The sequence below is a fragment of the Adiantum capillus-veneris genome, chromosome 27 (genome assembly GCF_014529385.1).
Source record: "Adiantum capillus-veneris isolate H3 chromosome 27, ASM1452938v2, whole genome shotgun sequence".
Taxonomy (NCBI): Eukaryota; Viridiplantae; Streptophyta; class Polypodiopsida; order Polypodiales; family Pteridaceae; genus Adiantum; species Adiantum capillus-veneris.
In genome coordinates this window covers 107,104,735-107,117,028 of record NC_140957.1, presented here as the reverse complement: position 1 = coordinate 107,117,028, position 12,294 = coordinate 107,104,735, and the positions used below count along the sequence as shown (strand labels likewise).

Below are 12,294 nucleotides of genomic sequence, written 5' to 3'. Positions count from 1 at the left end.
GAGCTGCTCGCAGTTGGGCTGTTCGCCTGTAGTTTGTGGCTGCGCAGTCAACCAGTCCGCCGGTTCTGGGCCGGACGTGCAGCATGTGCGCATGCTTGACGGTCGGTTGTTTTACGGCACGGCTGTGGCCGGCGGTGCATGTGCGCAAAGTGGCCAACCCGGTCGGTTGAGATTCCAGGCCACTAGGGCCGGTCGGCGCTATGCATGTTCGCGGTCTATCTGACTTGCTACAGACCCTCGGGCATCCGTCCCGGCCCCCGGCCTAGAGCAATGCTCCTCTCTCCTCTACCGTGAGGCCCCCAACTGACAGCCTCCTTCTTGGTCACGATTCTTGCAGGCTCGAGCCACTGGCTACCTCCCAATCCCCGTCAGCTTTTTGCCTCCCCCTCTTTGGCCACTAGAGATATCGCTAGTGGTCACCCCCTCTACAACATGCGTCCCCTCTCTTGCTCACAACGGAGCTTCCATGCACCTTGCAAAGGCCTTCTCATCCCCTCATGACAGCCCCTCTGACTCCCTTATGCCGCTAGAGGCCCAGTCCCTCGCTCCACTAGATGGTATTTTTTCCCATGCAATCTGTAGTGCCGCCCTTAATAGCTTCAATTCTTTTTTGTTTTTCTTTTTTAAAACAAGAACGCCAGCTTGGCCTAGCTTCCCGTGAGAAGAAGTCCCATCGATTGCTGTCATGTCGAGCTCGACATTCCCTTGCCCAAATCTCAACCTTGTGCATGGTCATGATCCCATCCCTAGCAAAAGCCAACCCCCACAATGATTCTCAACCAAGGATATATCCACTGAAAAATGATGAACATCATGGTTGTGCCGCTTCAAACTTGCTAGGATGCTCGACTCTCAACTTGCCATGAACCTCCCTTTGTGCACATAAAAACCTTCAAGCTAGTTGACCTTGATGTCCAACTCGGCATAGACATCATAGCACCTTCTGCCTTACATGGCTCGAGAACCACGAATGACCTGTACAATGCCGTATTTGGCATACACATCCCAATTGCATTTGTTGCTATCTTCATCTAACACATGTTCAAGCATTTCCCCATCAGGCTACTGATTTCCACACCGCGGCTACTGGCACTTCCATGGGTCGACACAGTTTGGGTGCACCATCATTGCCCACCCCCTCGTTGAGCATTCATGCTCAACCATAGTATGATTTAGGTAAAATAGTCCTGCATATGAGAGAATGATAGAAAATAAGTACATAGACTCCATAAGAGAAAAATGATATAATGACTATATAAATAGGATAGAGATTGAGAGAAAATTGTCTACTACTGCATCACCCTCCAAGGTCAAATGGAAAGACATAGGCTCCCGCTAGCATGGTGTAATCTTCACCTGGATCAAAAACAAAACATTGGCCGTGGCCATCCACCTCTAAGCATGCATATTGAATCCTCTCTGTGCACTTGTAGACCAAAAGACACATGACTTTAACTTCTCTTCATAGCATAATTCTTCAACATCGTGCACCCATAATCCTTCCTGCCAACCATAAGCATACTTTTAATCACTTGACACACTGGTACCATAAGCCACTATCATGTCACATGCTACAGAACCCTCCATAGTATAATCCACGCAACTGATACAAGATATCTGTAAAGGAACCTCCAATAATACATGTATCCATAGCATCACATAAAGTAGCAAAACCCTGCAATTTGCCTCCACCTGCTCCATAGCCAAGAAAACATGTTTGCCTTGCATACCTGCATCCAAATCTTCTATAACAGGCTTTGAAACCAACTCCTCGTACCCTATATAGAGTACAACCTGCTCGAGCTTCAACATGTTCTTCAAACACCTCATCACCAACAAGGTTACTGGCACCTTCCGCTCTACATGGAGCCTCTCCCTTATAGGCTGCACCTGTATCAGTTTCCATAGAGTCATCTGCCAGAGCTAGCTCTCCACGACTACACACTAATTTTGAAACTATAAAGTACACCTCTATATGCTCCCCAAGACAAGGTTGCCCCACCCCCTGCATAGATAAATCACTTTGACATACCTTTGCTTCTGTTTATTGCTCCTGCAAGTCATCCTTAAAATCATGCTCTTGAACTTAGTCAGATGCACAATCAAACCATACTTCTTCTGCTAGCAAGGACTAACCACCACAAGACACAAGAGAAGGTTTCTCGACTGGCAGGTTCACACAAAGCATCTCCGCACTTGCACTATTCATCTCCCAGACCTTTAGCTAGCTGACATGCAACTCGTACACATCTTTCATCACTTCATCCACATGAAAAACATCATAAGTCTCATACCTAAAGACATGGATTCTATCTCCCATGTAGCATCTGTGTCCAAATTTCTATTGGAGCTCTAAGGTCTTTTGGACCCCTCTTCTGAACTTGCTGATTCTTGCACCATTGCTGCCTTCCCCATTGCAGGTTGTGGAACCGACACTTCTTCTTCAAGGCCTTTTATCACCTCGTCCTCTTGAGCAAGCAAACTAGGTGGCACTCTAAATATTCCTCTCTGTATCTTTTGAGACCTGGTTGGGACTTGTTCTACCTCCTCTAGCATGGCATCAATTTCATGTTCTTTGATCAAATTGATATCAAGAAAAGGAGCTTTTACCTCTTGATGCTCATCCATCTGTTTGAGCTTAGGTACACTGGCTGCCATGATTGTAGAATGTAGCAATCTCGCCTCCAGCTTCTTCTTCATCTTTTGACTCTTTGCTCTGGCGACTTTGACAGCTTCATCAAAGGTCCTTGGATCTTCATAATGCACTCTCTCACGAACATAGGGATGCAAGCAAGATATAATTTTTTCTAGCTTAAAATACCACACATTGGTTTCTTGGGTAGCAGCCACAAAACCCCTCCAATAAGATTCAAATCTATCAACAAAGGCATTGAAATTTGCACTTACGTCCTGCTGCAAGCCTTTGATCTTTGCATTTTCTTCCGAAGCCGACACCACCTTTTGATACCTTTGTAAAAAATGCTCGTGAAATTCGATCCAATTCTGCTTGTGCACATCTTCTAAGCCATCAAACCAAACTTTTGCTTTACATCGCAGCACCAAAGGTAGAGTTTGGAGCTTTGTTTCGTCACCTGGAAATCGCAGTACTATCAGCATAAATAGCTCAAAATTGGCAATCCAATCGTCTGCAACTTCATCTCCTTGGAACACCAGACCAAATTTTTGCTTCATCTTGACTCATGTATACCTTCTTAGGAAGCAATCAGTGGGTCCTCAGTGGGGGCACCACAAGATAGAAAGGGGAAAATGAGAAAACCACCAGCACACAATCTGAATGCCTCTCTATAGCCCAGTGATTTCACAACACCCCTATCCCCTAGCAAAAACACACTCAGACTCCCGATCTGCAAAAGACTACTGCGCCCAAGGCCTGTACCCAACCAACCCTATTTGCAAACGCCCCATCCCAAAGCAAGTAATCTTGACCCTCATCTATAGCCCTTAGACTTCAAGCTTGTAGACTCAAACTCACGAACACCCATAAAGGGAGCACACACTCACTTGCACTCGACACTCACAAATACATATAGGCATAAGAGCAAGAGAGTAATTTAGAACATTTATGCAAACACTAAGTATAAGGAGATCATGACTTTTGTTGACTCAATTAGTTGAGACCAGATGGTATACGATGGTGGATTTCATGAAAAAAACCCCTTTATATCAGTCTCTTGAGCTTTTATCTTTCTTCTAGCAATGAGTTGTCTTTCCTGCCTTGGCATGCTATCCACCACATGCTTCTTTGGGGTAGCACCATTACAGCTCCTTGCTTTGGCAAAATGGCTCCCTCTTTGCAACACTCTAAAAGCCCACCTCCATGGACAACCCCCCTGTGGACGTTATACATAGCCCATAAACTCCTCTCGGCGCCCTCTCAAAACTGACCCTCTCCTAATTCGTGCGCTATCCAGCCCTCCGCCGTTTAAACTCGAGCCATATCCACGCTCTCATGCTTCATAGGAGGGCTTCATAGCAGGCTTCCTGTACCACATTAGGCCACTGCCCTTTCCTTCCTCATTTTTTGCATCTAACTCCCTTGCTGCACCTTCCTAGGGCCTGTAAATGGCATCCTCCTCCTCTTGGATCAACACGACCCTTCCGTCGCTCTTAGCTTCTCCTATCGTTCTGACACCCACAAAAAACTCCACAAGCTCATCGGGCCCTTCTCTGAGTTGCTACAGACCCTCGGGTATACCGTCCTGCCGGCCCCGGCCTGCGGCCTGGAGAAATGATTCTCTCTCCTGTACCGTGAGTCCCCAACTGGCGGCCTCCTTCTTGGTCACGACCCCTACAGGCGCGAGCCACTGTCTGCCTCACAATCCCCATCAGCTTTTTGCGTCCCCCTCTTTGGACACTAGCGATATCGCTAGTGGTCACCCCCTCTACAACTGGCATCCCCTCTCTTGCTCACAACTGACCTTTCCTACGCCTTGCAAAGGCCTTCACATCCCCTCGCGACAGCCCCTCTGACTCCCTTATGCTGCCAGAGGCCAAGTCCCTCGCTCCACCAGATGGCATTTTTTTCCATGCAATTTGCAGTGCCGCCCTTAACTGCTTCGATTCTTTTTTGTTTTTCGTTTTTAAACAAAAACACTAGCTTGGCCTAGCTTCCCATGCAAAGAAGTCCCATTGATCCCTGTCATGTCGAGCTTGGCATTCCCTTGTCCAAATCTCAAGCTCGTGCATGGTCATGATCCCATCCCTAGCAAAAGCCAACCCCCACAATGATTCTCAGCCAAGGATATTTCCGCCGAAAAATGATGAACGTCATGGTTGCGCCGCTTCAAACTTGCTAGGATGCTCGACTCTCAACTTGCCATGAACCTCCCTTTGTGCACATAAAAACCTTCAAGCTAGCTGATCTTGATGTCAGACTCGGCATAGAAATCATAGCACCTTCCACCTTACAAGGCTTGAGAACCACGAATAACTTGTAGAATGCCACATTTGGCATACACATCCCAATTGCATTTGCTGCTATCTTCATCTAACACATGTTCAAGCATTTCTCCATCATGCTAATGATTTCCACACCACGGCTATTGACACTTCCATGGGTCGACACAGTTTGGGTGCACCACCGCCATTAGTCCCACTCAAATTCAAGGAATCCTTTCCTTGAGATGATTTAGCTAACGAGAAAACCTTGCCCTGATACCAGTTGTTAGGAAATATGATGTAGTTAAGTAGATGAATGAGTAGTTACTTAACAGAGAGAGACAAATTTTCACACACAAGAGATTAGAGAGAGAGAGAGAGAGAGAGAGAGAGAGAGAGCACATGATATACATGGTTAACCCAATGTGGGCTACATCCACGGCAAAGCAACCACCTTGTTGGATCAACTTCACACTACAAAATGTGTATAGAGATGGCCTCCTGCTATAGGCCAAAAGAGCTACCCTCTCCCATGAGAGGCAACTGTGTGTAGCCACCCTTTTGTAGACAAGTCCAAATGAACTCTCCAATCCTCCCATGTGTGATCGTCCTTGAGAAGAAAAGTCCACCTTTGAAATCGGCCATCAGCCCCACTGACTTTCGACTACCAATCATAGGCATTGACTACCGGCCATCGGCCAACCAAGCGGCCAAACAACCCGCCGTTTTCCGATCACATTTGGCCATAATATTTGGGCGAGTGATTTTTCTTCACGCACGATGGATTCTCCTGATAATGGGGGCCTTACAAATGTGCGTTTCTAATACAAAAAATTACAAGGGGTAAAGCAGGCTCCATACTGAACAACTCTCACCTTCTCATTTTTGTTCTGACGTTTTCAAGGACCCAATGATATCTTTGTTTGTGAGTTACATCCAGCCCCAAGGGGGCTCCCAGGTTCTTGAAGATATTTCCTTTTGATACAATCTCCCTTGTCTAGTCAGAAGGGTCGAAAGACCTATCATCATTGTCTCTATGCATATATGTATCATAACCTTTAGAAATACTTCCACTTTACACCCTTTTTCTCTTTACTTTCATGGTCAAGAATAGGAGGAATCAAAACCATCATAGCATGTCTCCTTCAGACAATTTGAGCACACCTATGAAGTACAAAAATTGCACGAATAAAAAATTAGCTTTCACAATGCGGCCTTCCGTATGGCATATACACCTATCTAGTCGGCACCAAGTTGGAATTGTAGTCTTATATTTGGGCCTAAGCTTAAAATATACTATCTATCTTGAGTAAAAATTAACAATTTCATGACACTATAGTATTGACTCAAAATGTAATGGATTGGGATGGCCATGAAACTTTACAAGGGTGGGGATTAATGTGCTTCTTCCACCCCTCCAAAGTTTCATGGCCATCCGTTGTAGTCTCCTTGGACGAACACGACTCAATCGTCAATTTTTTGCCTTTGGGCTTGCCAAGAGCCCAACGACAAAAAATTGGTGATCATGTCGCACGTGATCATCGACACGGATTGTGATGGCCATGAAACTTTGTAGGGACAATGATTACTATGCTTTCCCCGTAGAGATTAGCGTGATTCCCTCTTCCTTGCAAAGTTTCATGGCCATCTATCCCTATCTCATCAGTCAAGGACAACATAATTGCCAATTTTTTGCCTTTGGGATTGCCAAGGGCTCAACGGCAAAAAATTAGTGATTTTGTCGTTGGTAATCGTTGAGGCAAATTGTGATGGCCATGAAACATTATAGGGGTGGATATTTGTGTGCTTTCCCTATCCATGTAAAGTTTCATGGTTATCTGTTCTTCTCCCATTGGTCAAGGGCGGCACAATCGCCAAGTTTTTTCCTTTGGGCTCTCCAAGGACCTAGAGGATAAAAAATGGCGATTGTGCCGCCCTTGATCAACGAGATGCATTTGGATGGTCATGAAACTCTATAGGGTTGGGGGTTAGTGTGTTTTATCCAACCTTGCAAAATTTCATGGCCATCCATTGCCATCTCATTGGTCAAGGGTGCCACAATTGCGAATTTGTTTGCCTTTCGGCTCGCAAAGGACCTAACGACAAAAATTTGGCAATTTTGCCGCTCATGTCCATCAAGATGGATTTTGATGGCCATGAAACTTTACAAGGTTAGGTATTAGTATCCTTTCCCTACCCCTGCAATGTTTCATGGCCATCCGTTTCCTTCCCATTGATCAAGCGCAACACAATAGTCATTTTTAACCTTTGGGGTCACAAGAGCCCAAGGACAAAACTTGGAGATTTTATCGTCCTTGACTGTCGAGATGGAGTGTGATGGCCCTGAAACTTTGTAAGGATGGGATTCTTATACTTCCCCTATGCTTGAAAAGTTTTATGGCCATCCATTGTCTTCTCATTGGTTAAGGGTAGCGTAATCACCAATTTTTTACCTTTGGGTTGGCCAAGGGTCCAACATCAAATAATTGGCAATTGTGTCATACTTGACCACCGAAACGAATTGTGATGGCCATGAAACTTTGTAGAGGTAGGTGTAAGTGTGCTTCCAGTATCCTTCCAAAGTTTCATGGCCATCCGTTCCCGTCTCATTGGTCAAAGGTGACACGTCAATTTTTTGCCATTGGGCTCGAGGATCCAATGGGTAAAAAAAAGGTGATGGTGATGAAACTTTGCATGGGTGGAGATTAGTGTGCTTCCCTTTCCTTTGTATATTTTCATGGCCATCCATTTACATCTCATTTGTCAAGGATAGCACAATCACCAATTTTTTTCATTGAGCTTGTGAAGGGTCTAATGGCAAAAAATTGTTGATTGTGCCGCCCTTGATCAATGAGGCGGATTTTGATGGCCATGAAACTTTTCAAGGGCAAGGACTAGTATACTTCCCCTACCCTTGAAAAGTTTTATGGACATCCATTGTCATATCATTTGTCAAGGGTAACATAATCCCCAAATTTTTGCCTTTAGGCTCGCGAAGGGTGCAACAACAAAAAATTAGCGATTGTGCCACCCTTGGATGTGGAGACAGATTGCGATGGTCATAAAACCTTGCTAGGATAGAGGCTAGTGTGCTTCACTTACCCCTATATATTTCATGGCCAGCCGTTGCCGTCCCGCCAGTCAAGGACAACACAATCACCAATGGTTTTCCTTTAGGCTCTCCAAGGACCCAATGGCGTCCCTTACCATTGAAACGCATCGTGATGGTCATGAAACTTTTCAAGGACACAAATTAGTTTTCTTTCCCTTCTTGTGAAAAGTTTCATGGCCATCCAGTTTTGTCTCATTGGTCAAGGGTAACATAATCGCCGATTTTTTATCTTTGGGCTTGCGAAGGGCCCAACGACAAAAAAATGAGGATTGTGCAACTCTTGACCAATGAGACAGATTGCGACGGCCATGAAACTTTGCAAGGACATATATCAATGTGCTTTCCCTACCCTTTCAAAGTTTCATGCCCATCCATTTCTGTTTCATTAGTCAAGGGTGGCACAATCACCCTTTTTTTGCCATTGGGAACGCCAAGGACACAACAATAAAAGATTGGCGATTGTGATGTCCTTAACCATCGAGATGGATTGTGATGGCCATGAAAATTTGCAAAAATGGGGGTTAGTATGCTTCCCATACCCCTGAAAATTTTCATGGCCATCCGTTGTTGTATCATCGGTCAAGGGCGGCACAGTCACCAATTATTTTTCTTTAGGCTTGTTAAGGGCCCAACAGCATAAAGTTGGTGATTGTGCCACCCTTGACCAATGAGATGGATTGCGATGGCCATGAAACTTTACAAGGGTGGAGATTTGTATGATTTACGCACCCTTACAAAGTTTTATGGCCATGTGTTGTTGTGTGATTGATCAAGGGCGGCACAATTGCCAATTTTTTTCCTTTGGAATCAATGAAAAAAAAATGGCAATTGTGCCACCCTTGATCATCAAGATGGATTGTGATTTCCATGAAACATTAGAGGATGTGAGGAGTAGTGCGTTTTTTCCACACTTGCAAAATTTCATGGCCATTCATTCCTGTCTCATCAATCAAGGGCGATACAATTGTTAGTTTTTTGCCTTTGGACGCCAAGGACCCAACGTGTAACATTTAATGGTCTAGTAACTTGTGTGTAGTGTGAAATAGCATAGATATAGTGAGAATTTCATTAGAATAGATTTCTTATGAGCATAGCAAGAGTGCTTGGATGGAGAGAGCAACAAAATCATAACACTTAGTTAGATAGGCATGAACAATACTTCAAAAAGAGAGAGAAATTAAGCTATTGACAATAGTTGAGGGCCCGATTTTCTTGGAGCCGGTCCCCCTCCAAAAGGCTTTGTATTTAGGTTTCCCCCATCAAGGGAGACATTTTGCAGTACAATACTTTGTGTTCCTTCAATAACTTGCTTGTGCAATGAAGATGGAAGCTTCAAGCACCAAGCTAACACTTGAAAACACAACATTAATTCCCTCACAGTCTCAGACCCAATACCTCACACACCTTCAAAGATGGTGAGAGCTAGTGGGGTATGAGAGTAGATCGAGAGGAAGAAGAAGTATTCTTACGAGAAAGAAGTACGTCTCCTCACATAATCACTCTTAATAGCTTAGTAATTAGCATGGTAGAGGAGATGAGAATGCATTGAATCTTGGATCTTGGTTGGATTTGCATCACAATGCCAAGAGTTGTTGGTGTAGGCCTCCCTTATCACAAGCCTAGAGTAGATGATGAGATTTTCATTAAATCCTGAGAAGGAGATGGTCTTATTTACTTTACACATGACCTTATGTGAGTGTGTGTGTGTGTGATAATGCCTTTCCAAAATCAGTCCTCTCTCTCTCTTGGTCGACCCCTCTTGATTTTTACTCATGTTGGCATCCCATTGGACCCTCCAAATATTAGCCAATGATAATTAAGAAGTATAAGTGATAGCCCTGTGACATGCGTCCCCCTTTCCCATTTTGTGAGAGCTTTAGGTAATTAATTAATGCAATTAAACTCTCAGTGGACCCCTTAGTCTTCTGGCCAATAGGAATCAGGCAAGCCATTGGGCTGTTGAATGTTCATTGGACCCCTTGGGAGATTGTCCAATAGTCTTCTAGAGAGCTTAATTTCTATTGGTTCTTTTATAAAGCATTTTTAAATAAATTAAACTAAATTTACTCTAGCCTAATTTGGATGGGTCTACCTCTATGGCTATCCAATAGGATTTGAATGCACCTTGGGGGCAACTGGGCTAGGGAGCTGACATGTGTCCCCTATTCCCTTTGTTAAAAGGGAGCTTGCTAGAGTGTGTGTGTGTGTGTGTGTGTGTGTGTGTTTATTTCTCATCCCCTACTAAAAGGGCTCACCCCCTCAAGGATAGGGATGTGGGAATATTTTTGAGTCTTCTCATAAGCATTCAATTTACCTAGAGTTTGACCATTGAACATAACCTTTGAATTTTGGAACCTTAGCATTTTGAAAGTCTTAATGGGCTGAAACTTAGGTTCTTTGAAGCCCATTGTTGCACATTACTCTTTTGCAGATGGCCCCCCCTTTGGTTCCCTATTTTCCCTACTTTGGATCCCTATTGTGACCAATCTGCCAGCCTAACCAATATTCTAGCTTTTTCTCCCTCGGTACTTTCCCATACTAAATGATCAGTTTAACATGAGAAAATCATTTAAAACAATTAAATATCAGTTATTATGACAGAACAACAAAAAATTAGAGATTGTGCCATCCTTGACTATCAAGACAGATTGCAACGGCCATGAAACTTTGCAAGGGTGGGGATTAGTCTTCTTTCCCCACCCCTACAAAATTTTATGACCATTCGTTGTTGTCTCATCACGATCAATAGTGGCACAATCACCAATTTTGTATCATTGGACTCGACCAAGTGCCTAACGACATAAAATTAGTGATTGTGTTGCCATTAATCATTAAGACGGGTTGCAATGGTGGAAATTTGTAGGGGTTGGGATTAGTGTGATTATCCCACCCTTGCAAAGTTTCATGGCCATCCTTTGACATCTTGTCGACGAAAGGAGACAAAATCTCCAGTTTTTTGTGTTTGGGCTTGTTAAGGGCCCAATGACAAAAGATTGGTGATTGTGACACTCGTGATTATTGAGACATATTGCAATGGCCATAAAACTTTGCAAGGGTAGAAATTAGTTTGCTTCCATGAGAGAAATTAGTGTGCTTTTTTTTCCTCCTACAAAATGTTATGGCCTTCCATTCCCGTCTCATCGATCAAGGGTGGCACAATCGTCAACTTTTTTCCCTTTAAGATTTCCAAGGGCCCAACCAAAAACAAATGGTGATTGTAGCGCTCTTGACCATCGAGACGGATTGCGATGGACATGAAAGCTTACATGGATAGAAATTAGTGTGCGTCCTCTGCTCCTTCAAAGTTTCGTGGTTATCCATTCCCGTCTCATCATTCAAGGACATCACGATCACCAAATTTTTCGTTTGGGCTTGCCAAGGCCTCAACGACAAAAAATTACCAATTGTGTCTCCCTTGACCAATGAGGTAGATCGTGATGGCCATGAAACTTTTTAGGGGTGGGGATTAATGTGATTTCCTTACTTTTGCAAAGTTTCATGGCCATCTGTTGTCAGCCAAGGATGATACAATTACAATTTTTTTGCCTGTCAGCTTGCAAAGGGCCCATTGGAAAAAATTTGGTGACTATGCCACTCATGACCATCAAGACAAATTGCAATGGCCATGAAAATTTTCAAGGGTGGGGATTAGTCTGTTTATCCTACCCTTGCAAAATTGCAGGCCATCCATTCATGTCTCATCGGTCAAGGACGGTGCAATCGCCAATTCTTTTGCCTTTGGGCTTGTCGAGAACCCAACGGTAAAAAAATGGCTATTGTGCCATCCATGACTAACGAGGCAGATCTTGATGCCCATGAAACTTTGCAAGGCTAGGAATTAGTGTGCTTTCTCCACCCTTGCAAAGTTTCATGGCCATTGGTTTTTGTCTCATTGTCAAGGGTGGCACAATCACCAATTTTTTGCCCTTGGACTCGCCAAGGATCCAACAGAAAAAAATTCAGATTGTGCTTTTCATGCACATCAAGATTGGCCATGAAACTTTGTAGGGATAGGGACCTGTGTACCTTACGTGCCCCTCTAAGTTTTATCGGCCATCCATTTCCATCTCATGAGTCAAAGATGGCCAATTTTTTGGCTTTGGGCTTGCAAAGGACCCAACAAATGTTTTTGATAATTTTGTCGTCGTTGACCGTTGAGACGGATTCCAATGGTCATGAAACTTTGCAAGGGATGGAACTAGTATGATTCTTGTGCCCCTACAATGTTTGATGATGGCCATCTATTGCCGTCTCATGGAAAATTGGTGAGTGTGCTCCCCTTG

At 44.0% G+C, this 12,294-nt stretch overlaps 1 pseudogene; it reads right to left on the bottom strand.

Moving 5' to 3' along the window:
• Positions 1-1,524: 1,524 nt before the first annotated feature.
• On the bottom strand, positions 1,525-2,700 carry LOC147422522 (uncharacterized; annotated as a pseudogene).
• Between the last annotated feature and the right edge of the window lie 9,594 nt (positions 2,701-12,294).